Consider the following 25,167-nt stretch of genomic DNA (forward strand, 5'->3'; position numbering starts at 1 on the left):
CCTAAAACTGGCCGGATGAATCACCATGAAGTGTAGAGTCAGAAGGCGGGCGTAACTAAGTGATGACAGAGGCGCGACGATTCTGACAGAAACAACCGGAAACAACTAGCCTAGCCGCGCTAGACAACCCACGGCAACGAATTTAATTCTCTGCCAGGGTCGACAACAAAAACGACAACAGTCGTTGAGCTCCATTAGCACCAACTCTGAATAATCTTTCTGTTAACATGTCTGTAATATACTTGAGCTTCACCCATTGACTGTATAAATAAGGCTTCACCGAACTACCGCATCCTCTGATTTCCGGTGCTCTAGGAGCCTATTCGTTGCGCTGATTGGTTGTATACCTACCCAATTGCTGCAGAGTGATTTGATAGACAACCTTTTAGACCGCCTCCCTCCCTGTCGAGCGTGCCTAGACCCTTGTGTCTTCAGAGCATGGGTCTAGCGTGGCTAGGCTACTGTTTTTATGGTGTTTTAAAGAAATGTCACTGCAGTCTCCATATGCTGTGCAGCTGTAATATATTGGATTGGATTTGATAAGCGGTATTAACAGTCTGATCAGGACCAGCAGGACAGAATCACAATCAGGACATCCTGATCCAAGCTAAGCTCTGTGACTTTTCAACCAGTGTTGTTTAAAACCGCTTCAAACAGAACCTCTGGCCCAAGGACCTCCAAGGACTCTCCTTCTTTATCACATAGGCCTGTTTAGGTGAACATATGCAAAATAAAATAAAACTAAAACCCCAGTGTAGCGATGTCAACAAACAAGAGTCTCTGTGGGACTGAGGTTGGATCTGTTTGGGGCGCTACACAAAAGAATTCACAGATTTCCAAAGAATGAATTCAACCTTTTATTAAAGAAAAAAGATGTTCAACTCACGATAATGTACACAAAGTCATAAAAAATTAATCAAAGCGATCAGAAAATACCTCTCTCTGAACCAATGGAAAAAATCAAGAAAATTGAACAGGTCAATGTATCAGCTAAATTATTCCCGCCCATATCCATGTGACGATATCCCTCTAATGATAACAAAATGCTGTCAGAACCAAACAAAAACAAACAACAATCAATATGCCCTTATAACAAAACAACAATCCATTCATGGCTCTTACGCCCATTTTTTTTACACGAGACAAACAAAAAGGTCGAAACATGTAATTGATGGATTCAGGGTCTCCAGATGATGGTGACAAATGGACTCCAAGGATGTGATCCATGCATGCCATTTACTTGTTTACTAAAACTCAATGAAAAATTTTAAGTCAATTACGATTTTATTACTGCCCCAAGTAATGTTGTGAGTAATGTGATGATTGGTGTCTGTCTGTCTGTCTGTTAGCAACATTTCTCAAAAGTGGACCAACAGATTTGGAAAACATTTTCAGGGAAAGTCAGAAACGACACAAAGACCAAATGATTAGATTTTGGAAGTGATGCAGCTTATAGTCTGGATCCATGGATTTGTTAAAGATTTCTGTATCATTGCCAGATAGCAGCACGGCATCACTGTAACCATGACAACAAGTGAACATTACATCAGCTGCCTGCTGATGATCACATGATTGGGATCCTACTACAAATTGACCATTGAGGACTTATCGGGACTTATCCATCAGAAATGATACAAGGAAAAATTGATTAAGTTGTTGGGGTGTTTCTGAGTCTCATCAATTCCTGCCACCAGCTGCATATTTAGGTCACGCGATTCAGTATCCATACGTAACGTAAACATGCATAAGACACGCCTGTGCTCAGTGCATGGTCGTTTTGATTGTGGGTACATCTATATTAAATGACCTCATTCTATGGTTCCTGATTTCAGCTGATTTCTGATCATTGTCAACAATAATAATAATAATTATTATTATTATTATTATAATTATGATAAAGTGCTATATTTCTACAAAAAAATGCTGCATTTCTGAAAATGCCATATAGAGGAAATGAGCAGCCTTGGCGGATTATTGCGCTCTCCAAGTGCTTTTCTTGTTCCATCTGTATTCTTTTATAATTTTGATGTCTTCAATATTAATCTACAATGTAGAAAATAATTAAATAAAAATAAAATGAGAAGGTGTGTCCAAACCTTTGGCTGGTAGTGTATGAGCTGATGGTCCCTGCTTAAACAATAGCTATCAATTAATGTGCAAATTTCAAAACCATTCAGCAACAAAAATGGTGCAGCCTGAGGCCAGATCTTCTTGTGCCAACTTACAACATGCTGTGCACCTTACACAAAACAAAGTACACATGTATATGCTGAAGTTAAAGATGGTGAACATAGTGAACAAGATACCTGCAGAGCATCAACATGTTAACATGCTAATATTAGAATTCAACACAGACAGAGCTGCTGCATCACTGCTGACTGTTTTGGAGGTAACCTAGCCTATACTACTATCAGCTGTACATGCATGTACACCTATGTGAGGCACTCTGTTGGCAGTTAACGTTCTCAGTCACACATCAATCGTTTGTCCATAACAGCGAGTTGGATTGAATCGGTGCCCTATGAATGCACCAAACACTTTACGAGACCCAAGGACGATTTCAATAGACTTGTTTTTGCAGCTGCAGAGGAACAAAACATTCGTTGCATGTTTTTTTTTTCTTTCTTTCTCTGTGTAACTTTCTAATTATAGTCAAGGTTCCCAACACACTGAGACCCCAGGCCCTGAGAGAACAGTGCAGCATTGACTGTAACTGTTTGCATAACACTAATTACTGTAGTTACAGTAAACAACCATTTGAAAAGGCGTTTTTTTTTCTTGAGCTTTGATTTGATCACACTGTAGCTAAACCTTTTGTTACTGTGAGTAACAAAAACACTAATTTAATTGTCCAAGTGTTTCTGACGCATACAATAGTGTGTCCATCACCACGGCTCAGATACATGTAAGTACATGATGTCTTCGTAGTGACTCTTGTGCTTTTTGTATGACCATTTTCCACAGCTGGATATCTTTGGTCACAAATTATTTGCCACTCATCTATTCTCCTTTGGAGTTTCATGCAAAATTATTTATTGTATTTTAATAAGCTCCATTAGTGTGTTACCCTGGTTCCCAGCTGTTTTTGTGAAATATAATGTTAAATAACGATAAAACTTTGGTAAAAATATATACTGTTGCAGTTGTTCTACTCAAAATGGTAGCAGTATTATTGAACTTTTCTTTATTTCAGTGGGTCTAACTGAAATAATGCCCAGCACAACCATTTATTAGTTACGTGATGATCGGCGTACCTTTAGCCACCTTTTTTATTTATGGAAGGTCAGAAATGACACAAGGACCAATTGATCAGATTTTGGCAGTGATGCGGCTTATAGTCTGGATTCACAATTTTTTTTAAAGATTTCAGCTGTCGGAATGATACGACTGAGCAGCCTTGGCAGAGTGCTGCGCTCTTTGAGTGCTTTTGTAGTTGGTTGCTGTGATAATTACCGTAAAATGTCACGTCTTACCTTGATTTGTAATGTGCGATTATTCTCCCTATAAACATAAATATTAAGGTGTATATGTGTGTATTTTTGAATGGACAGAAAGACTTCACAATCTCTGCAGATATCCTCCGGCAACTGCAGACATATCCCTGGAAGGGAATCACTACAACACTGCAATAAACAGCACCCCTCTGCATTTCCAGGGGAGAAAACCTAGAATACCTGCAGCTACTGTTCATCTTGACATCGCTTCAAAATTCCGACCTGAGAATGTGTTTTTGAGAAGAAGGTTTTGATTCCAATACGTGTGCCACAGACTCCCATCATGATCACTAAAAAGGCCTTTTCTGTGTCACTGGAGTCACACAGGAGCTACAGGGGTCCCCATTCAAATGCCACCTCGTACTTTACAGAGCTCTTGACATCTTGCTCAGATGTGCCTGACAAACTTCAGCATGAAATAAAGTGGAAAACTCAACCAAAAAAAGTGTTTAATATATTTTTATGCATCAGCAATACTCAGAATGCCTACTAACATCTTCGAAAGTGTCATATTGATTGTAAATACATGGGCGAATAATGAAACATGTTTTATATGTGCAAAGTGCATGTTTTATGCACAGTATATAGATTTTTTTGGTATTTAATAGACTCACAGTAAGATGTTGAAACACTCAATATTCATTTCTAAAGGCATTTTTGAATTTTTAGCTGTTATCTTCCTTCAGCAGACTCAGTCCCTCTGTGTTACACTCACACTTTACTGAGTGTTTTGTCACCATTGTTTTGCATTCACACCAAATGAGAATAAAGATTTCTCATTGGTTTTAGTGAAGCTAACAAGAGCCTCTTTCTGCGTGAACACACAAAACAAAATAGCAGACTTTATTTCCAAATGTCAAGCAATTCCCTGAAGTGATGTGTGCTTAATCATTCTGCAAATACACAGCATTAAATGTGCCAACATACAACAGGCTCAGTGTAAGTTTAGAATGAGCCTGGCTGAATGCTGTGGGCAGGGCTGGCCCTAGGACTTTGGTGGCCCTAAGCAAGATTTTTTTTGTGGCCCCAAAACATGCACAGGGCAACTACCAAATCACGTGCACAGCTTGTAATTGGGTTGAAACACACATGCACATGATTAACAGCAAATATTCAGCCCACTCCTGAACTTCCTTTTTGGAGCCATGATGCCATCTCTAGTGCTACTGCTTTTCCATCTGTGGCTTCTCCAGACCAATGTAATCGACCAAGTTTGAAACGGTGCCGTGGTGTCACAGTAGCCTAACTTACGCACGAAGCATGGAGTCACCAACTGACTGCTGGTTTATTTTTTCTTTCCTGTATTTTTCCCGTATAGTTTTCTAATAAGCCAGTTTAAATTGATATGTTGCCATGATGATTTATGTTGTATTGGAATAAAGACAGGCATGGGCGTAACCACCATCTCAGAAGTGAGGGGGACAAATTTTTCAGAGCGATTTATCATTCTCTTACATTTAATTGCACCGTCCTTAGTGGCTAAAGAACCACATAATCCCTAACAGCCACAGTACAATACCAGGGGACCAACTAGGCTAGTTCTTTAAACTATAAAGTATAAAACTTTAAACTATAAAATCTAAAGTTTTAGTGGCCAAACTCTAGTTGAGTTGACAACAATGTCCCTTGAACATCTACTGGACGAGTAACCAAAGGTGTCAAACACTGAACATGAAATGATCAGTACTGCCTGGTTTCTCCCTGCAATAGATATCTTATTTCCAGGAAGTTATAATCTCTCCTTACCTGTAAAGACCCTACATCCTTGTCCCTGCTGCTGGCCTCTGATCCATCTCCTCCCTGACTCTGCTCTTTCTGTTATGGCAATAAACATTAAAAAATGTGGTAAGAAAAATTCTGAAATAGCATCAGGAAGAGTAAAAATTGCAGTAGAATTTAACCTCAAAATCACTTTAACCATAGATACATATTTTTTCTCAGCCACTTATATATTTTTTTCACCTCTGCAGACCCTGCATGGTCAACATTACTGCTGGCCGCCGCCTCTGGTCCATCTCCTGCCTGACTCTGCTCTTTGTTATGGAAATAATCATTTAAAAATCTGAAAATCAAAATTCTGAGATAGAATTAGAAAGAGAAGGAGTAAAAAACAGTTGTAAATTTATACCATAGATAGCCTATTCTTTTTTCTCCTCCCTGACTCTCCTCTTTTGGGACCAAAATACTTAAATACACGGTGAGCAATTGTGAGCACATCTTCTGCCCAGAAATTAAAGAGGACTGGGTTTATTCCAAGAATAAACTAATTAGCAGTAATGTAACAGAGGCAACAACATTTAAATTATTGTTAACTAGCTTAACATATTGATATATTGCCACGTTTTACCTTGTCATCATTTAGCTAACAAGTCTAACATTGTTTGCATCCAACAAGGTCACACAACTTACACGGTTTGTTTGGAAAAAATTGTGTAAAGTTTTTTGCTTCTTGCTGGCTCTGGCTGGTTTGCTAAACATTACTCCAGACGCACAGCAGCACGTCTCCTCTGAACACCTGCGTTAGCATGCGCTCATGGTGCATTCAAAGACGGCTCGGGAAAACACGTTACTGGATGCTAATAACGGGTTTAGCTGTTGTAACGACTGAAAAAAGTGCGGGGGGGACAGAGGGGACAGATGTGGAAAGTGCGGGGGACATGTCCCATGCGTACCCCGCGTCCGTTACGCCCATGAAGACAGGGACAAAATGCGAATCACACACTTATTGTGGTGTGGCCCCCTCTAGTGGATGTGGCTATGGGGATGGCTAGTGTGACGTCATGGACCACTTCCGTGTCCAAGCCGCGGCGTACCGAATGAAAACACAATGGCAGTAGCGAAAGAACCGGTCACCTTTTTCACTGTGACATCTTATTTTGCGGATTTTCCGAAGTCGGTAAAGCGAGGTCTTAACTCTTACAACTCAAACAGAGTTGTAAGAGTTAGTGTGCTGGCAGGTGGTTTTAAAGGGAAAGTGCAGGCGTCAATGAAAAGGAAAACGTACAGTGTTGAGGTGAGTAGCTAAGTAGTGTAAGCTAACAAACACAGGATGTCAGAAATAAAGCTAGCTTTATCATCTGTGTGAGGTTAAATGTCGTTTACTTGGCTTTGTTAGAGTTGTTATGTTAGATTTGAAAAGTATACTCTAAAGATTCCCAGCAGCACACTCTCGCGCTAACTTCTGCCGGGAGCACATGGCTAATTTGCATATGTAAATAACTACGCATCTCTTTACACTAATCATGAATCCATAACAGTTAAAACAATCTTAGTCAAACATTTTTAGCAAGTCAGTCCAAGTATTGGACTCAATTAAATCCAAGTCACATAGACCCATATCCTAGTCAAGTCGAGTATTTTGGGCAGATTGGTCAAGCAAGTCCAAGTCCCCAAAACTGGGACAAAAGTCTCCCTCGGCAGACTTTATTCTTATAAATTAAAAGTATAAACTTATTATCAGAGACTTTAATCTCGACCACTTTTAGTTTCTTTTGTAATGTGGCCCAAACACTCCTCATAACACAAAAAGATAACATGATTCAAGCGGCTAATACTAGCTAGCGCACGTTAGCTCCCGGCGCTAAATGTATTTTCTAAGATTAGAAATCCGACTTACCTTATCAGTGTCAGCCATCTTCTCTTCTCCTTTTCGTCCAGAGGAAAGTGGTTGAAAGATATCGTTTTATTGACATCATTTCTATTGTTGCAACACAGGACACAACACAGCACCATTATATCGTTGGTTTGGTAGGACACGGAAGTGACGTTTTTGGACACGATGACGTAGTTACTAGCCATCCCCATAAACAACTGCATAGAGTGTTTATGCCAGCGGCCGGCCCTGGCTGTGGGTTTCAGAGGACATGACAACCAGACTACTTACTTTCAAAACATGTTTAATCCATGATGCAAAGAATTATTTTGACACACATGACAAATAAACTGTACAGACATAAAGCACCGATCAAAAGTTCCATGTTTTCATGTTCATCTCATGTCTTTCATGAAAATTCACACTTTTATTCATGTGCTAACATAACTGCACAAGGGTTTTCTAATCATCAGATAGCCTTTCAACACCATTAGCTAACACAATGTAGCATTAGAACACAGGAGTGATGGTTGCTGGAAATGTTCCTCTGTACCCCTATGGAGATGTTCCATTAAAAACCAGCCGTTTTCAGCTAGAATAGTCATTTACCACATTAACAATGTCTAGACTGTATTTCTGATTGCTATTTTCATTTAAGTAAAGATGCTTTTCTTTCAAAAATAAGGACATTTCTGAGTGAATCCAAATTTTTGAACGGCAGTGTATTTTGGTCACTTTCAGTTAAAGTGTGACATATACCACATGACCAAAAGTGTGAGGACATGTAGACATCACCCCCACATGTGACTGTAGAATTTAAAATTCCCAAACTATGATCATTAAACTGCTGCTTCAACCACCGCCGCTCTCTCAGAAAGGCACTTACTTGATTTTGGAAAGGACTTGCTTCCATTTGGCCACAAAGTGAGGCGAACCAATCATGTTGGATTGGCATGCAGGGCACTGAGATGTGTCTTGTTTTTGTTTAGTTTTGTTTTTTAAACTTAGGCAATTTGTGGGTTTTAGCAAAACAATTTTACTCTCAGGCAGTGTGAAGATGGCTTTGAAGCACATATTAACATCCTGGGATTTAAAACACACGGAGAATAACAGTAACTAAAGAATAGACACAGGTACCTTTAACCTGTATTCTTTCTAACAGCCAGCAGGGGGCGACTCCTCTGATTGCAAAAAGAAGACCAACTGCATAGAAGCGTATGAGAAAATTACTTGACCTCTTACTTGATTTGTTACCTCACTAAACATTTTACGAATGAGTTTATGGACTCAGTCGGTAGTATCAAGACTCTTTGAAAAAGGACTTAGACCATACCTATTTCAAAAGATAAATAAAAATGTATCGCCTATTATTCTAAACAAGAAGCAGCACTGTTGCCTCTCAGCTTGAATATGTTTTTGTGTATGTTCTCTGTGTGCCTACAACAGTTCTATCCAGGTGTTTTGGCTTCTTCCCACAGTCTGAAGACATGCTCTGGTGACTCTAAATTGGCTTCAGGTTGAGAATGAGTGTGCTCGATTGCCTGTCTCTTGATGCTGGCTCTGTGATAGACTGGTGACCGGTCCAGAGTGCACAACTGTCACAGTGTGAATCCGTGATTCAAATGCACTGTACTGGTAAATATTTTTTAGCATATGAATTGCTTAAACAAAAAAAAAAGAAATTTGCTAAATTTAAATTGTATCAAAAACCTATGAAATAATTTTAATACAATATTATGGTTACAATTAACCATATATACATTTCTTTAATGCTTAATCCACCAGTATGTGCAAGCTCTTTAATCAAAATGATATCTTTAATGTGAAAATATAATTATTGTTATGAATGTTCAAATTTAGTGTTTTTTTTTTTAAAAAGCAAAAGAAGTAGTAAAGTCTGTTTTTATTTTGTTGATTGAGATGCCAAATAACAGTTATTTGCTTGCATTCCTGAACAGAAAAGCTTGTTTTAGTGCTTGTATGTTGTTCTTGATTAATTTCTGAGAATTCTCGTCAGCTGGCCCTTAAAAAGCACTTCATGATGCTGGATGGTCTCTGAGACAAACAGGGCAAGACATAAAGTGTTCTCACAGTTTGGTCAAGCACGTCTTGGACTCGATTGCAGAGACTGGTACTTGGAAAATGCACCAAGGAAGAGGTTGAAAACAAAAGCTAACTGAAGCAGATGTCAGGCACCTCAAGATTTGATCTGAGAAAGTCTCCAGAATGATCATACGCAGACGACTGATAGAACAAGGCTTAAAGGGAAGAACAGCTGCTAAGAAGACATTTTTGAAGCCTGCAAGCATGCAAAAACACTTCAAATTTTACAGGGAGCACAAACACTAGGCTGGAAGAAGATACTCTAGACGGACAAGTCCAAGTTTGAACTCTTCAGTCAGCAGTTGGCTGGTCGGTTGCATTTCTGTTGACAGAAAAGCTGGAGAATGTTTTGATGCTAGATGCATCCACAATGAAACACGGTGGAGATCCATTATGGAATGGGTTCTTTTTGTGGAAATGACAAATGAGTTAAAATGGATGGTATGATGAAGAAGAAGGTCTACCACAATCCCTTCTGGATTGAATCTGATTGGTTGTGGGTTCATAGACCAAGAAGACAAAGAACCAAACATACTTCAAAGCTGTGCAGAGACTTCCTGACCATAAAAAGGAATCTGGAACTGATGGAATGACCAAATCAAAGGCCAGACTTGAATCCTGTTGAACAGATCTAAGATTTATTGAATATAAAAATAGATCACACAAAAGTTTCATTCAAAGTCTTTGGGAACAGCTAGAAACTATTTGGAACTTAATAACAAAAGAGACTGAAGAAAAATCCGTAAAGCAATAACAGCAAGAATACAAGGTCAGATATCAGGGTCAGAGGAGGTCATACAAAATATTGACATTTTTGGTAAATGTATATGTGTTAGGACTATTTAGTTGTTCTAGTTTGTAATCTGCTCAATAAATAACAACACAGTTTTTTTTGGAAACAAGTTTGGGTACAGATTTCTAATAAATTTGTGTTTCTCATTTTTTATAACAGGTGTTCTAATAAATTTGTTAAGCACTGTATTTTGTGAACTTGTGCTGTATAAATACAGATAAAATAAACTGAAAAAAAGCGCAATTCAGTGGTCAGTAATAGTCAGATCTCAGAGTGTGATGATCTTGAGGCAAAACACTGAACTAGTATGAATTAAATGAACTATTTAAAGTCTTGTCCAACATATTTTCACTTTCATATGCCATGAACGCAAATCCTGACAGCCCACATACTTCATCACTCAAGAATACCAATATTCTTGACAGCTCCTGAATGGACAGCCATGAAAAATCATGGAAACATTCAACAAATCCCAACACAATGGCGCTTTGAAGATTGTAAACACTTTAGATTTTTTTAGATTTCTGCAAAAATCTGCCCAAAACATCAACAGATGTTCCACAAGACTTAAAAGTAGATGACAAGAACCCAACTAATGGAAAAAAAAGACATATGGGCCTCATATTTATAACCTTCCTCTCAAACACGATATATTTAAGGAATTTCTATAAATTTGGCAGGAATGTTCACTTGGACTTCACACTGACTTCATGAACCATTAGTGCATGACATCCACTTATTATTTGTACCTTAATGGGATTTTTTTTGTGGAATTAAATGTTTTAACACATTCTACAGGTGACAGGCACACTTTCACCACCATTCACTGTTTTGAATTGAACAAATATCAGTCACGACGATGATCTTACAGCTGGAGGGCTGGGAGTAATTGCTGCAAATGACAGGGTTTCAGTTGAAGTTGAAATAACTGTTTCCTGCAGTGGACACCATGCATGGACAAAACAAAGATTTTTAACGAGAATAAACCTTTGCAAGTAAAGTGAGCTGTGTTGTTAACACTTGGGACTTCAGTATTTCCACAGCGCTGGATGGATGGAGTGTCTTTACTGCTGGTTCTACGTTGATCTCGTCCATCTGTTTCTTCAGGGGTCAGGACTTGTTCACACTTGCATTGTCTTACTGTGGCAGAAAAGCTCCAAACACAAACTGGTGAAACAAAGTTTGCATCACAATCCTACCCACATTGCAACTGAGGGGCCAAGAGCAAACTTCAATTTATAAATAAATAAATCTCTGTTAAAAAAGAAAACAGTGAAAATCTGACAGCAAGGGTGACAATGAAATGAATTAAAAATGGTGGAATAATGTAGCCTTCAAAAAATGTAAAAAATGAGAAAAGCTAAAAAAGCTTATGCTAACAGGGTTGTTGTGGGACACACGTTCCATGCATAATGATTATTATTTAAAATAAAATGTTGATTAAAAATGTTCCAACAATTACAAGAGGCATCAATTAAAAAATAAGGACCAACCCAAAAAAGGAGACTTAAATTTCATTTTAATTGTTTTATTTGAGATTCAATTTGGTCATCAGGGAGGCGGGACAAGAGAAAAATGGCATTTTAAGGGGAACTTCACACTTATTTGGTATAATTCGAATTATTTTCAGACATTCTTTTCTACTATTTTTTCTAGATTTGGTCTCAGGACAAGTACATTTACACAACAACTGCATGTTTTAGTATTTTGTACATTTGAAATTTGATGGATGGGACATAAAATACCCTCCAGTTATGTGTATTGCAGAATGAAATAGATTTGTTCCTCTTGAATTATTGGGAGAATTAGGACATTTCTGTGTGAGGTGACAGACAGCCATTTGTCTTTTACAAAATCGACCTTCTGATCTCTCTTTTTGTTCTCTTCACTTCTGCCTCCACAAAACTGACACAAAAAGCTAATTCTCGGTCCTTTCACCTTTACTGAAGCTCTCTCTCCTCACCTGCCAGGACCCTCCGAGGTATGGCAAGCCTTGACGCGGACGCGCATTGGGAGCGCGCACCGGGAGCCGGTGACTCTCCCCCTCATAAAGACGCAGGAGACTGTCCGGATGCTCGGCACATCCCGGGGATCGGACCTGAGAGGTGCTGCTGCTGCTGCTGTCCGCTGTCAGCCTGCAGCCGTGTGACCCAGCTGCTCTCCGAAGCCCAACAACAGCAAAGGAAAACAACGACAAACAAACAGAAAGTAAGCAATTTTCTTTACACAAGGTCTCCGTTATTTCCAGTGGTTGATTATCACAGCGATTCATGATGAGAAAAAATCAGCAGCATCGCTTCTTTTATGTCCCTCCTTTGTTTTGTGGCGTTTCTGTGATGCTCGAACGAGTTTGCAGCGACTTTTGGGTAATTTAAATCTATTTTGTATTGCCTTTTAAAAATATTTTAGCAATAGATCGTCTGCAGTTGACAGTTCTGCTGCTTTAATGAACTAGAACCCAGTCAGAGGGTTTATCACATTTACTACAGCATAGATTCCCTCCGTGCGTAAAAACGCATCCGTAACGCATCTCTATAATGACACACAAGTTAATAAGTTAATGAAGGCAGATGGTTCCGCTGATGAAAAGGGCAGTTTGGAAGACAGAAAGAGAGACGCTCAAAAGGAACAGAGCAAGAGCTAGTGTGTGCAAACCCCAAATTGGATTTGGTGTTTGCTGCCGGAAAAACAGATTTGTCCGATAATCAATTTAACTTTTGTGGTGGCGGTGTGTCCTGCTGTCATGCTTTAAAATCAGATCAGCGCACAAGGGACTGTTAGTGGAGAATCAGAAACGATCGCAGAGATTATCTCTTCCTGACAGCTCGTTGTTGCTCAGTGCCACAGAAGACTGTGAAAGTGCGTGTGGCAGACAGAGAGGAGTCTCAGTGTGACACCGTGCAATTAAAAGTGAAACACGCTGCAAAGGAGTTCTTCTGTGGACTCGAATTAAGGGGTTCGTGTTAATTAATAGCGAGTCGATCAGCAGGGAAGAGTTAGACTGATCAGAAGGAGTGTGGAGGGACCCCACAGGGAGCAGACCTGGGGCCAAAACAGAACTCTGATTCACTAGTAAGTGAATTGAAAATGAAAAGATAACCCAAGGACACTCTTACATCATTTTTTGCTCGAGTGGAAATTAATTCAATCCAATCCAAAAAAGAGACATCCCTTTTCAGCTTCATTCATCTCTACTTACTCTAATATTTAGCAGATAGAGGTTTGTCCTTACTTTTGCCATGAATTTCTGGAATGAACTACAAGTGTCAACCATTTTCAACTACTTTGAAAGAATCAGTTTGTTTAATTTTGTGTTTCCATTCTTTCCACAAGCAAATCTCTTTACTTCCTTTATCCTGATTTGGATTTTCAGCCAAATAAAGGCTACATAGCTAAACATCCACCCAGTCTCCTCCACCGTGGTGTGAAACTCGCCTTGAACGCCACTGCCAAGCGTGGCTGCATCTGTTTGATCAAGACTCTTTCAACATTGGCAGGCAGTCAGTGCTGCTCGCCTCCACCGAGGGAGGGAGGGAGGGAGGGAGGGAGAAACTTTGGATTCATATAATGCGTTTGCATGCTTCACTAGATCATCTCTAAACAGGAGCGTTTCCCCCCCGCTGGCCGGTCAAACTGTTCCCAGGAGGAATGTCCAGCTTCAGGCCCAGGTGTCCAGATTTCACGGCTTAGCAAAGACGAGTTTTGTTTGTTGGTCACAGAAGCCAAAGCTTTGTTGTGTTGTGTGTGTTGGAGGGAGGATTCAGCTGGTGTCCTTTTCTGCCACCAAATGAAAGATGCCACCGACACTTTGTTCTAATTAAGACAGGATAAATCCTCCCTCTGTTTCTGTCTCTCTCTCCCGCTTTGATTCCCGTGTCTCTCCTCTAGCTCCCTCTCAGTTTCCGTCTCACTCCTTTTTTAAATTTCTCTCTCTCTCCATGTCTCTCTTTCAGCATTACATCTTATTTTCTCTCTTTTTTGCTCAGTTTCTCCCCCCTCTCCTCCTCCCCTTTGTCTCTCTCATTCTCTCTCCTCTCTGTGGGATGCCTCTTGCTGTGCTTCTGTTGCTGTTTGTGTCTCACAGCATTTCTGGAACATGCCTCTATGTGGGTGTCTGGAGGAGGTTCCCCCTGCTGTGAGTGTGTGTTTGTGTGCATGCATTGACTCTCACAGAGCACAAGTGTGTGTGTGTCGGTGCATTCAAACGGGGAGATGAGGGCCACGTCGCAGGATGCCGGCTGATGTTATTTTGCATCAGTGACAATGTTCTGGTCTCCCCTCACATCTGTTGTACCTGCTACCAAATTACCACCGAATCATTTGGTGTCTCCCTGCTCTCTGCTCCGGCTCACTTGCTGACAGATGGACCTTCCTTATGGCTCTTGGTTTTTTTGTTTTTTTTTGTTATCACCCTATGTAGCTTCCAAGGGGCATTCGCCATCCAATACACACCTAAAAGCTGCAAAAATCCTCCTGCTCAATGTGTGAATCCCACCGACATTGTTTGCGGAGGATTTGGGAGACAAAGCACTTTTATACCGCTGAAGTCAGTGGTATCGGCCCTCGAGGAAATGAAGTTTTATGGTGTTAACTGCAGCTTGGCAGACATGTTTATTATGCAGAGGCATTAACTGGAGCTGTAATTTGGGTGCTTGTTATTGTGATGATATTTATGATAATTTGGTGGTGCGAACTAGACGTACTTTACCCAAGATAAGAGACATAAAAGTAAGTGTTTGTGCAGCAAATATTCAGCATTGTTTCTTTAGAAAGCTGAATTGCATTTGCGTCACTCTAGATTACACAAGCATTCTTCCTTTCTATTACATTCAATCATGCACTTTTCCTCTTATTATCTGGCGGGTCCGTTTAAAGTAGATACTCGAGCTGCTGCCCAGTGAACCGTGCAGCTGAAAGGAGATATTTAGCTTGTTCCTGTGCAGCCACACACTTTCCTGAGTGACCCGTAGGTCTCTCTTTGACAGCCTGTAATAAATTTGCAAATTGAGCATATGCTCAAAAGCCTGATTAATAGCTGGCTGACGACTTTCTGCTCCAGTAGATAGAATCTACTGAGTAATTCTGACATTAATCAACAGGAGAGTATTCCTGATTTAAACCTCGAATCGTTGCTGGAGAAAAAAGTCTCAGAGGTGGCCTCTCCCTGACATGACAGCTCTGTTTCAGCAGCCTGTTTCTGCAGTCTTTGTTTGGCGGATCCTTCTGGCCCTGCTGGTTGCTATGAGAGATAAAACAACAGGAGCAGATGGCTCCTGGAGGTTTGGTGTCACAGCAGGTGAAGCTAAAAGATGCACACATGCAGTAGTTTAATACCAGGGTGGCCTCCTGCTCTGCCTCACTGCTGTCCCTCCCTCACCTTCCCCATCTCAACCCCAGATCTGAGTCCAGTCTCTGCTAAGTATATTTTTATAACGAGTGTGTCACTGAGGCGCCTCCTTGCTTAAGGGACTGACCAGTTGATCACAGACTGGAGAAAGGTCTCTGATCTCATCAGAGCTTAATCATCCAGCCCTCCAATAGAGTCCCCTTTGCAATTTCATGCAAGATTACCTATCACTTCATACTTATCACACTCTGCTCTGATTCATGTCTCCTGGGTGGACGTCTCACACTGTACGCTGTGCTTATGATGCTCCTGGCAGACACATACTGTGTATTCTGTTTTCTACAAAATGTAAACCATAATAGCCCCGCTTTAGCTTACCTGCTCCAGCTTCCTGGAAATGTAGGATTGATTTTAAGATTTTATCCCATTCTATACTGCAGTGCACCAATTCCCTCAGCACACTGCTGGACTCAGACAGCCTAAAGGTCAGTGTAAAAACCTGAAAGGCTGATGATCAGATCAGAAAGTGAGACTGAGGTCAAAGTAGCATCTAAGGCTATCCAAGATGTGCCATGTCCCCTTTTACTTAGCTGCTCCAGTTCAGAGTGTATGTGTCATGAACTTTCTCTACTGTCATTTCAAGACCTGGAGCCAACTGACCTCACTTTAAAAAAAAAAAAAAAACACAAATATGTGGATTTTAAAGAATTAAAGGAGAACTAAAAGTGAAAGAGACTCTCTTCTCAGAGAGAATCACTCAGTCCAGTCTTTGCAACCAACAGGCAGGATGAAACAACTTTTCTTGTAAGAAATAAAAGATGGTGGGGGACCTCCTGTGTGCTGGGGCAGTTGTATTTGCTGATGTACATATGCTGTTACCAAGAAATACAGAAATCTGCAAACAAAGGCCGAATAGAAGACTGCAAGCTTGTAAACATCTATGTAAAGAGTACAGAAAAAGAAGTGCTACAAATGATTTATGAGGTCGGAAATGCTATGTTGGATCTCAGTAATCCACTCAGTGAGTTATCCATAAACACAAACAAGTTTTTGGGTTAAAAAGTAGCATTTTTGGAGGGAAAAGTAGTCCCATCTATTATTTATTTTTCAGGATTGTGTTGGTGTAGTTTGGTCAGTAATGACAACCAGAGGTAACAACGGCTCTCAGATTTTGATTCAGATATTGCTAGACTGTGATTGGTGCGTGAAAATGTGATCATAAAGCCTGTCTAATGTGCTTTGATAAAAAAACAGCAAGCCTTTGTGAGACAGAACCAAAACTGATGTAACATTAGGAGAAAATGTATTTGTGGATGTATTTGTGGAGAGCAAAAGCAAAAGGGAAGCAATTAATAGTGTAATTAAGGGAGTTTTAGTGCCTTTGATTGTTTAAACAAAGAGCGATAGCCATGTCCATGAAGCCATGAAAGCTTAATTCGACCCGTAATTTGTTTCATTTCCTCACAGAGCAGCTTTCACACTTCAACTGTTGCCATTTGAGGGGTAGATTATCTCGTTTGGGAATGGAAGTCGTCAGCCGACTGCTTGGGCCTGCCATCGCCTCAGTAGCAGATGCTCGCCCTGCTGTGCCCTACCTACAACACACAGCCTTGTATAATGCCGGCTCTGGCAGGAGGCTGTGTTGTTCGCCGAGGTTGTTTATCACACACAAGAGGCTGTGCTTAAAACCCGGAATGCCACCCAGAGTGCTCCATTATCGTCTCCATCCTGTGTCTCCTCAAAGGGCCACCTGTTAGCAGCACATGAAAGTCTGAGAGGAAAACAGGGCACTGCTGCGCCGACACACTCGCGCTCCCTCCGTCACCGCCCGCTTTCCCTTTCACATGACAGGTCTATTCAGACCTCACATTTGATTGGATGCCTTGTGTTTCTATGGAGGTGTCGCATCTTCCTTTCATGTTGGGAAAATTAATTTTTCGAGGGGTCACATCACTGTGGCATTGCTTTGCTTTTGTTTTTATTTCCAATCCAGGTGCTTCTGCTGTGACTGTGAAAAACCATCTGTAATTTAATCCTAAATTACACATGTGGGCACACATAAGGCATGGATGGACTTGTCTTTTGAGTTCTATCAACAAAAAGATGAAACCCTGGTCTGGATGAACTCTATGAACCCCAATAACACACAGTAGAATTTAAAAGGCACGTTGTCTTCAAGCCATTAATAAGAGCCTGTTGTATCTTCTTGTGTAGCGATGATGTGAAGATGGTAAAGAAATTCTCCGCCAACACCGTGTTGTTTATTAAAACAAAGACAGCATCACAGACACCATGTCATGCCTGTGAAAGGATTCAAGGCCCGATAGAATTCACAAGCCAGAAACTGGAACAATAGCAAGAACCGGGGTACTTAAACTACTCATCTGTACATGGCCAAAACTTAGCTTTCGAAAAAATATTTTCACGTCAAATCTAAATTTAAAATCAAGATATTTTATCACAAACACGTTATTCTACATGTCTTAAAAATCACCAAAAGTAAAGTATTTTTTAAAACCACATGCTGTAAAAAACAAAACAAAACAAATAAAAAATAACAGAAACATGGCATGGAGGCGTTGGAAACACATTAAAAATGTAGTACAATATCAAGTTAAATATCCATAGTATTCAGAGTAACATTTTTTGGTATTGCCTCAGGGCACTTGGAAAAATGTATGAAAAAAATTAATTTTTTTCCCATTTTTTGTAAAATATATGATAATAGAAATTAATTGTTTATTCTTGCTTTATTATACTACTTGTGGAAATCATATCTTTGGTATTTTCCACAAAATGCATCATTGAGTTCTCTATTTCTAGTCATGGTTGTGCTGTTTCCATGTTCAAGACGTTATATTGCAGTGAAAATTGAGCCCACAGTAAGTAGAAATGGGATATGAGCAAAAACACTCCCAGAAGCTGCTTTACATTCAGAGAGCTAAAGTGAGCCTCAACCAAGCATTTTTGGTTGACATTTCTAAGTTGAACATAAAAACTACTTGTAGAATATGAGAAATAAAAGCTGGTGCCAATCTGCTTGGTAGTGTCTACAGATACGGACCCGTACCCGTAGCCTGTGGGCTACGGATACGGCACTTTCCATTTGCCAGACAGATACGGACCCGTACGCGAGTCTCGCGAGTCAAGAAGCTGCTAACCACTGTAAACTGTTGAAAGGCAAGCAAAGGTTAAGGTTAGGGTTAGTGTTAGGGTCAGGTTTAGGGTCTGTACCTGTAGTACCGATACTACGGGTCCGTACCGCTAGCGTCTACCGGGAGTCACGTGACCAGATCTCGCGTATCTGATTGGCAAATGGCAAGTGCCGTATCCGTAGTCTACAGGCTACGGGTACGGGTCCGTACCTCTAGCAACAACCAATCAGCTTAGCTTAGCACAAAGCTAACACACACAAACCGCTCATCTGGCTCTGTCCAGAATTCAGATAGATGAAATGTTTTAATTTTTTAGCAGTTTTGCTAGATATTATGTGTAATTTACCAAAAGAGTGGAAACCTTCATAAAAATAGTTAAAACATTATTTTGCACTTTTCAACCTTTGTATATGTATTTTTTCCTTCAAATAACAGTAAATATCTGTAAAATGATTATGTTTTTTGCCGATTTGAATACATTTTTAAAAAGATTTTGCAATTTTGTGGTGTGTAAAAGGATAAACTAGAAACGCACTCAGAGAGCACAGTACTCCACCAAGGAGGTTCAATTAAATCTTTCAATCCAATTTTATTTATGTAGTGCCAACTACAATTCAAACTGTCTCAAGACGCTTTACAGAACCCATATGCCTGAACCCCCAGAGCAAGCCTAGCGTGACACTGGCAAGATAAAGTCCCTTTTAATGGGAAGAAACCTTGAGCAGACCCTGGCTTATATGAGGGGACCCATCAGCTGTTCCCCTATATGACATTGTCAGAAATGCAGCATTTTTTTCTTTTTTTTAGAAATGCAGCTTATTATGTTTTGATGATCAGAAATCAGGGAAACATAGACTGTGGCCATTTAACATAGATGCACCCACAAGCAAAATGAGCTTGCGCTGAGCACAGGCGTGTGTACGTTATATATGGATACCGCATCACAGGACTGAACTATGTAGCGGACGGCAGGAATTGATGGGACTCGGAAACACCCATGCAATTTAATCAACTGTTTCTTGTATGATTTCCGATGGATAAGTCTTGATAAGTCCACAGCGATGGATTTGTAGTAGAATCACAGTCATGTTATCGTCAGCAGGCAGCTGATGTAGTGTTAACTTGTTGTCATAGTTTAAAGTGATGACGTGCCGCTATCAATGATACAGAAATCTTTAACAAATCCGTGGATCCAGACTATAAGCTGCATCAACGCCAAAATCTAATCACTTGGTCCTTGTATCATTTCTGATCTTCCCTGAAAATTTCATCCAAATCTGTTAGTCTGTTTTTGAGTAATGTTGCACATGGACAGACAGACGAACAAACACACGCTGATTGTCACATGGCTCTGCTGCATTACATGAAGGAGTAATTACCAAATGCCGATTTTTGATGTGGACACTATTTATAGTTTTGGTCCATTTTGTTATGGTTAATATGTAAATTAATCTTTTGTCTTCTGTGCTTTTACTGGATATTATCCATAATTTCACAAAATTAGAACAATCTATAAAATGTTAAAATAATTACATTTAAAAATCTGTTAAAACAATCTTTCTGCTCTGGACACTTTAGATGTGAAATGAATTTTTTCAGCTCTAACCCACATAAAACTTGGATGTTGTGTTTGTTTTCTCTTCTAAATGAGCCTTTTGGCCATCCAGTTTCCAGGCGTCACCTCATGTGTCAGACAGAGTGTGATCCAGCCTAAACACTGTGTGTGACACGGCTGATTACCCGCCTCTTGGACACTCTGAGAGCCTGTTTAGAGATAAAGGTCTCACCTCAGCAGCCAGCCTCACACTCTTGTTTGCAAACTGCACAGCTGGCCGAACTCCCAGAAGCCAACCAACGCAGTCCGCCTCTTAAACTCCCCCGGGGGGGGGCACCGCAAATTTCCCCTGAGATCACCAGCATCCTCTTCTACCTGCACACACACTTTAACCTGCCGCCTGTGTCCTGTTTTTAGAAACACCTAAATAACCCACTGTAAAATCCAAGGGTGTGTTTCTTCAACTTACTGTGTGTCAGTGTGATGAAGGAACAGAGACCTTATCATCCCCCCAGCTCCACCTCACAGACACACACCCACCATCAGCAGCAGCTCAATACTTCTCCCTTATTGATTTTCTGTATGCCCTGCACCGCTGTTTGTCTTTTAACACAAAGGAGTCGCCTGCCACAGCACCATAAAGGCGCTGTGTATGTCCGTGACGATGGGCTGTCTCAGTCTATTTAGGCAGAAGACAAAACCAACCACATCATGTTTAGAAATGACATCACCACCTGGCACCTTACATCAGTTTTTAGACCGAAGGACTTTTGGTCCTGTATATGCAACCCGGTCTCACGAGGATTCGTGAAACTGTCACGTAAATTTTTGTTTCGGTTTCGTGCGCACCAACACGATTTCGTCATGTTTTTCGTGCCGCTCACAACGAAATGTTTTTTGTGTTGCTCACAACGAAACCCGCTGTGGTAATCACATCTGAAAGTGGTTTATACCGGCGGATTCATGACAATCTAAGCTGTCCATCGGCGTATACTGTTTGTGTAATCGCGTTTGCAGCCGTCGGACATTCTTAGAATCGCGTTTGCAGCCTTTGGACATTCTTTAAATTCCTATGCAAATTGGTAAGTGTACCACCGGGTTGTGGTTAGGATTATGGTTAGGGATGATGTAATGCAAAATATAGCGTTGGATTCACAACGCTTTTACATTAAAAATATAATATACCCATTCGTTTGAAATACGTTCTGAGTGGCACGAAAAGTCCGCCGTTTAAAATACATTGGTGTGCATTTCGTTGTGAGCGGCACGAAAAACATGACGAAATCGTGTTGGTGCGCACAAAACCGAAACAAAAATTTACGTGACAGTTTCACGAATCCTCGTGAGATCGGGCTGGTATATGTTGTGGTGTCATGATTGAAAATGTCAGCAAAACTGGTCTGGGCAAAAATGACATATTTATGCACACATATGGAGAGCAATGTGAGCAACAATGTAACTCCTTTAATACGCCAAAGTTATGTGATGTTCAGCGTTGGTTTGTCTGTCAGCAACATAACTCAAGAATGGACCAACAGATTTGGATGAAATTTTCAGACAAAGTCAGAAATAACACAAAGACCAAGTGATTCAATTTTGGCAGTGATGCAGCTTATAGTCTGGATCCACGGATTTTTGAAAGATTTCAGCTGTCGGAATTGATACAGCGACTGAGCAGCCTTGGTGGAGTACTGCGCTCTCTAAGTGCTTTTCTTGTGTAAATAAGTTTTGGTTTTTGGTTACCTCCCAAAATGTTTTCAGCTGTTTTACCTTCATCATGGAGGCATTTCTTATAAAGGTTATATTACTTAGTCATGTGACTAACATACCAGCATAGACACTTTAAAGAAATGAGTTACTCTTGGTAGATACAGAAATGTAAAGAACATTAGGGAAGCACACATAAATGCAAAACATACCATATTCAAGAAAAGCACTCAGAGAGTGCAGTACTCTGCCAAGGCTGCTCAGTTTCACTTCATGCATTTTAAAATAGCAAAGTTAAAACACGAACAAATGCAAACATATTAATATTTTACTGTAGGCCAATGGAATAGGTAGGAATTAATAACACTTGAAAATATGGTAAACTTTTTGCTTTAATTGAAACACTGATAAACATCCAGAATACAAGGCTCTAAGAACAGACATGACACTCAGAATGGCACTAAACATCAAAACACATCACCTAAAAGATTTTCCACAAAGGCCTAAAGCATAGACTGTATATACAGGACTGTCTCAGAAAATTAGAATATTGTGATAAAGTTCTTTATTTTCTGAAATGCAATTAAAAAAACAAAAATGTCATACATTCTGGATTCATTACAAATCAACTGAAATATTTCAAGCCTTTTATTATTTTAATATTGCTGATTATGGCTTACAGCTTAAGAAAACTCAAAAATCATATCTCAAAATATTAGAATATTTCCTCAGACCAAGTAAAAAAACAAAATTATAACAGCAAAACAAAATCAAACATTTGAAAATGTCCATTAATGCACTCAATACTTGGTTGGGAATCCTTTTGCACGAATTACTGCATCAATGCGGCGTGGCATGGAGGCAATCAGCCTGTGGCATTGCTGAGGTGTTATGGATGCCCAGGATGCTTCAATAGCGGCCTTTAGCTCATTTGCATTGTTGGGTCTGGTGTCTTTCAGCTTCTTCTTGACAATACCCCACAAATTCTCAATGGAGTTCAGGTCAGGGGAATTGGCAGGCCAATCGAGGACAGTAATGCCATGGTCAGTACACCAGTTACTGGTGGTTTTGGCACTGTGGGCAGGTGCCAGATCATGCTGGAAAATGAAATCATCATCTCCATAGAGCTTTTCAGCAGAAGGAAGCATGTAGTGCTCTAAAATCTCTTGGTACACAGCTGCATTTACTCTGGACTTGATGAGACACAGTGGACCAACACCAGCAGCTGACATGGCTCCCCAAACCATCGCTGACTGTGGGAACTTCACACTGGATTTCAAGCAACTTGGATTTTGCTCCTCTCCAGCCTTTCTCCAGACTCTGGCGCTTTGACTTCCAAATGAAATACAAAACTTGCTTTCGTCTGAAAAGAGAACTTTGGACCACTCTTCAACTGTCCAGTGCTTCTTTTCCATAGCCCAAGTCAGATGCTTTTTCCGTTGTCTTGAGTTCAGAAGTGGCTTGACCATGGGAATACGGCTATTGTAGCCCATTTCCCGGACACGTCTGTGAACAGTGGCTTTTGATACCTGGACTCCAGCTTCAGTCCACTGTCTTTGAAGCTCCCCCAAATTCTGGAAGCGGCTCTTCTTCACAATGCTGTTAAGCCTGCGGTCATCTCTCTTGGTTGTGCAGCGTTTCCTGCCACATTTCTCCCTTCCAACAGACTTTTTGTGAATGTGCTTTGAAACTGCACTCTGTGAACAGCCTGCTCTTTGAGAAATTTCTTTTTGTGTCTTACCCTCCTGATGGAGGGTGTCAATGATGGTCCTCTGGACAGCAGTCAGATCAGCAGTCTTCCCCATACTTGTGTTTAGTTTACTGAACCAAGCTGAGTGTTTTTCAAGGCTCAGGAAACACTTGCAGGTGTTTCGAGTTATTTAGACGATTCAAGTGATTAGTTAAATAGCCTACTAGTATACTTTTTCATGATATTCTAATATTTTGAGATAGGATTTTTTAGTTTTCTTAAGCTGTAAGCCATAATCAGCAATATTAAAATAATAAAAGGCTTGAAATATTTCAGTTGATTTGTAATGAATCCAGAATGTATGACATTTTTGTTTTTTTAATTGCATTTCAGAAAATAAAGAACTTTATCACAATATTCTAATTTTCTGAGACAGTCCTGTATAGTGGACGTAGCATCTGGCTCCAGAATTGAAGTCCACCCGGAAGTGTCAAAAACTTGCAATATCACGCCGTCCGCTAGGGTTGGCTCCAAAAAGCTTTTGCTCCCCAATTCATTTTTGGAAAAAATAAAATTTGATAGACAGATTTTCTACAGCTCAGGATTTTTTCCCCGTTAGTTTTCATGGTCAAAATGAGAGATCAGGTGGCCGATCTTAAAATAAATCAATACTGAATTTTAAATAAATCGTTAAAGTTGGCGGAGCCAGGGGGCGTGGCTATACTTGATAGACAGCAACAGAAGCCTCTGCGGTAAAACGTGGGCGGGATAAGAGAGTCCTCAGCCAATCCTGCCCCTAGTTGCTCTCCGGTCCAGTCTGTTTGATGACGCTTTTTACGTCACTGGCTCCAGAAAATCCAAAACGGCGACCAGGAAGTAGCAAAATCCGGGCTTCATTTTCTCGCCGTTTCAACGGGTGACGTCACGGTTAGTTCACGCCTGGCCTAAAGTAGTTATAGTAGTAGCAGTTAGTTTCTGATTTTCTGTGGTAACCCATCTTCGGTGTCCCTGTCTTTTCTTTTAATCAAACAGGTTATTTTCCTCTGCATTATTACTTTTACAAAAAAAATCTTGACTGTTTTGTAGTGCTTCTCTCCGTTTTTATTTAAAATATCTGTCTGTTGATGATAACCATAGTAAATCCAGTTGAAATTTTTTCAGCCAATCACAAGAACGTGTGGAATTTCAGGTGTAATTTATTGCTCACCCCGTCACGGTGCAAGCTGCGCTTGTTGATGTCTATTGAGTGGTTGTGGAAAATGTCCCAGTGCAATAAATCAAGTGCACCTATTTGCTATTGGCTGCTATTGGCCATAGCAGTCCCTGTGTTACGGAAAGTAGACATGCATGCGCACTCACGTACTGCTGAGTGGCAGTCAATAGCAGGCAGCTGGGTGACGTGCCAGTGGAAGAGTGGCGTACCACCACCCGATCCTTTCCCGGTACTGTGTACTGCCACCAGATATTTTGCAGTACCGGCCCATACCAGCTTACTTTCACCCCTGGTTATATTGTATTCAATGGCTGAAATCTTGAAAAAATTCGTAACAGAAATCACGGCACTATAGAATGTGGCCATTTATTATCAGTGTACCTACAAACAGGCGTGTCTTATGCATGTGTACGTTATGTACGAATCCCGAATGGCGTGACCTAAATATGTAGCGGATGGCGGGAATTGATGGACTCAGAAACACCCCCCAATTTAATCAACTTTTCCTTGTTCCATTT

At 40.4% G+C, this 25,167-nt stretch overlaps 1 protein-coding gene across 2 annotated transcripts in view; it reads left to right on the forward strand.

Moving 5' to 3' along the window:
• The first annotated feature begins 11,990 nt into the window (after positions 1 to 11,990).
• Positions 11,991 to 25,167, forward strand: part of draxina (dorsal inhibitory axon guidance protein a) — a 35,081-nt gene continuing 21,904 nt past the window's right edge. Inside the window, exon 1 of one of the 2 annotated variants that reach the window (XM_022192628.2) lies at positions 11,991 to 12,190. The gene's annotated coding sequence lies outside the window, so the exon portion shown is untranslated. The remainder of the gene's footprint in view (positions 12,191 to 25,167) is intronic. The other variant, XM_022192627.2, reaches the window with a different exon arrangement.

The sequence above is a fragment of the Acanthochromis polyacanthus genome, chromosome 5, assembly GCF_021347895.1.
Source record: "Acanthochromis polyacanthus isolate Apoly-LR-REF ecotype Palm Island chromosome 5, KAUST_Apoly_ChrSc, whole genome shotgun sequence".
Lineage (NCBI taxonomy): Eukaryota > Metazoa > Chordata > Actinopteri > Pomacentridae > Acanthochromis > Acanthochromis polyacanthus.